Genomic DNA, 3,662 nt, shown 5'->3' with positions numbered 1-3,662 from the left:
GTGTGGTATGTGTGGTGTGTGTGTCTATGTGTGTGTGTGGTGTGGTGTGTTTGTGTATGGTGTATGTGTGTGTGTGTGCAGTGTGTGGTATGTGTGGTGTGTGTATGTATGTGGTGTGTGGTGTGTGTGTGTGATATGTGTGTGTATGGTGTATGTGTGTGTGTGTGCAGTGTGTGGTATGTGTGGTGTGTGTATGTATGTGGTGTGTGGTGTGTGGTGTGTGTGTGATATGTGTGTGTATGTGTATGTGTGTGTATGTGTGTGTGTATGTGTGTGTGTGGTGTGTGTGTCTATGTGTGTGTGGTATGTTTATGTGTGTGGTGTGTGGTGTGTGTGTGGTATGTGTGTGTGTGGTATGTGTATGTGTGTGTGTATGTGTAGTGTGTGGTATGTGTGTGTGTGTATGTATGGTGTGTGTATGTATGGTGTGTGTATGTGTGTGGTGTGTGTGGTGTGTGTGTATGTGTGTGTGTGTGTGTGGTATGTGTATGTGAGTGTGTATGGGTGAGTATATGTGTTGTGGATTGATGATGCCTATTATTTCTGCCTTATGTCTTTTCATCTAAGCACAAACACCTCTGGCAGGAGAAAACAAATAGAAGATTGGATGTCCTGTGAAAATGGGGGGCTGTGTGAGGGCAGAACTATATCTATGCTTGTTTGCTTCTGTGTTTCAGTCCCCTGCTCAGGGCTGTACTCTCAGTAGGCGCGCAATAAATTCTCCAGTGACTTATTACCAACCCTTGGGGGGAAAATCAGCCTTTTGTTTCCTATTTGTTTTCCCCAAAATTTTCAATATTAGGTGCAGTGCCAGAAAGTGCATATAGCATTGTTGTTGTTATTGTGGTGAATTAGATGCAGAATAAATTTTAAGTATTTAAAAATGTACGCTAGAGTGGCATGAAGTGCATTTATGCTGTTAGATCATTGCCACAAGATGTAGTTCTGTTTCACAAAATAAATGTCCCTGGACTGTGTATAGTGACTCACTACTGTGACCCCTAACTCAGGAGGACCAGGCTAGAAGATTGCTGTGAGTTTGAGCCCAGCTTGGTCTATACAAATGAGACCTTGTTTCATAAAATAAGTAAATGAAAGACTGAGTGAATGACTGACTGACTGAATGAATGACTGAATGCCAAAACCAAACCAAACAAAGCAAAGTATCAAAACATCTTCATTAGAACCAAAGAACAAGCACAATACCTCAAAGAGGATATTCCTCAAACGGAGATCTTGTCCTTAATAAACAAACCTCACCACTTGATCCTGCCTTGGAAACAATCTATTTCCTGTGTCTATAGATTTGCCTATGCTGAACATTTTAAACAGGTGAACTCTGTGTCTAGCCTTTGTCAGTTGGTATTATCTTTTCAGTGTTTACATGTGTGGTGGCATGCACTGGTGTTTACATGTGTGGTGGCATACATTGGTGTTTACACGTGCGGTGGTATGCACTGGTGTTTACATGTGTGGTGGCATACATTGGTGTTTACACGTGTGGTGGCATGCACTGGTAATTCATCACATTCCACTGTAATCCATCCATCTGTTAGTTGATACATGTTCAGGACAAGCGTACTCTACACATGTACTAACTGTGTTTAGATGGTATGTGAAGCATCAAACATCCACTCCCTAAGGTTTTATGTATCCCTTTGCAGAATATAGCAAGGGAGAAGGATTCTTCTACAGAACTTGGAAAAGGAAGGGAGAGAACTGGTAACTTTTACAGTAAAATACAATCAGTTCAGTGAGCAGTGGAGTCTTATTGCCTTCTTAGAACAGTGAACATGTAGTTACTCTCAAACCTTCAGTCTCTGTTACTATTATCAAACACACAATCACTCAACAGCGAGTTGGTAGGAAGCCAGCGACCAGCAGCTGGCCATCTTAACTGTGGCTGTCATTTTGCATCCTGTAGTATTTCTGTGATACATCTGAGTTACCCTTCACTAAACTGTAGCACAGAGTGCTTTCCTGTTTCGTCTCAACTTTGCGCACCAACTTTCCATGGGCTCCTCTGCCTTCTCTTGCTCTCCAAAAATGTCTTAAGTCCAAGATCATGTGGGGCTTTGATTTAAAATTTAAAAGTACTTCCTTCCCTGAAGGTTTATTACCCAATTAGAATCTGAGCTGCATAACTATTTCATTATCCACAGAGCCCTGAAGGAGTGCATTGGAATTCATTTAAAGGCTTGGAAAATAAGATCTATGAGTGAGGTGACAGGAACTGGCGATTTGTAACGTGGAGAAAAGAAGGCTGGAATCTTTAATACATGAAAGACTGCTATATGCAGGATGAATGGTCTTTCTGTCTGATACGAGAATAGATCAGGAGGAAGTGGATTTAGACTATAACAGGCAGAATTTAGATTAGAAATGGAAAGCTTCCTAACACTCGAGACTAAGGTGGCTTGTCAGGGTCCTTCTGGGCTCCAAAAGCTATTTAAGAAAAGCAAATTGTAAGCAAAGAGCTTTTTTAAATTAACTATACAATTATGCTAGTATTTTACTAATTCAAAAGTACTTTACAAGAAAATATAAGTATGGCTTCCAATAGGAATGTTATACCTGGACTTGATACCAAGCTTACAGATTTGAGTGTGCAAGGAAAAACAGGCTTTCATGTTAAACAACCATTTGGAACCAAAACTTTAATCCCAAGGATTCTCACAAACATTTTACAAATGACAGCATGAAAAAAAAATCTTGCACGATAACTGAAAAGTTCAACTCTTAAACTGAGAGGACACTGGTGTCTTAGTTTTACATTTCCAAATAAAGACATTAGAACAGCTCTGCATCCCCATACAGCAACCAGGAAGGACCGGCTTGGAAAACCTTCCGAGTGTGGTTCCTACCCTTTATCTGTTGGCTGTGTTCACAACAGCCTTTAGAGACAGCTTACCATTTCACCCGCAGGGCCACATTATGTCTCAGCTATGACAGGGACTACAGCTTTATTCAAAGTCAGTTGCTTTATATTATTAGTACATCACACTTAAAACTGGGCAGGATCTAGGTTTATTTCAGTCTATGAAAAACCAGAATTCAAAGAAGATTCTATCTCACTTACGGGAACATTGTAAAGTGACAATTCTTGATCTCACATGCCTCATGATCCATTTGAAACTACAGAGAATGACATTGTTTTGTGTGTCACTGTTCCATGAGAGAAAACAAATCTGAGCAGCTAAAACACCTTAAAAATGCACCAAGCTGGGCCTGCAGCAGCTCTCTGCTCCCAGACCCCGTGGGAGAGAGACCTCACCGCCTGGTCAGGTGGGCACTCCTGAGGCTGCAGAGCGGAAGAGACCACCAACAGTGCCCACCCCTGCCCACATCCCTGGCCCAAGAGGAAACTGTATAAGGCCTCTGGGTTCCCGTAGGGGAGGGCCCGGGAGCGGCAGGACCCCTGCGCCTGAGATACTGCCGGAACCTGAAGGAAACAGACCGGATAAACAGTTCTCTGCACCCAAATCCCGTGGGAGGGAGAGCTGAACCGTCAGAGAGGCAGACACGCCTGGGAAACCAGAAGAGACTGCACTCTGTGCACATCCAGGCGCCAGAGGAAAACACCAAACGTCATCTGAAACCCTGGTGCACGGAGGCTCCCGGAAGGAGCAGCACAGATTTTCCCGGTTGCTGCCACAGCGGAG

Source organism: Rattus norvegicus, chromosome 18 (genome assembly GCF_036323735.1).
Source record: "Rattus norvegicus strain BN/NHsdMcwi chromosome 18, GRCr8, whole genome shotgun sequence".
Lineage (NCBI taxonomy): Eukaryota > Metazoa > Chordata > Mammalia > Rodentia > Muridae > Rattus > Rattus norvegicus.
The sequence above is the reverse complement of the archived record's forward strand: the minus strand, read 5'-3'. Positions refer to the sequence as shown.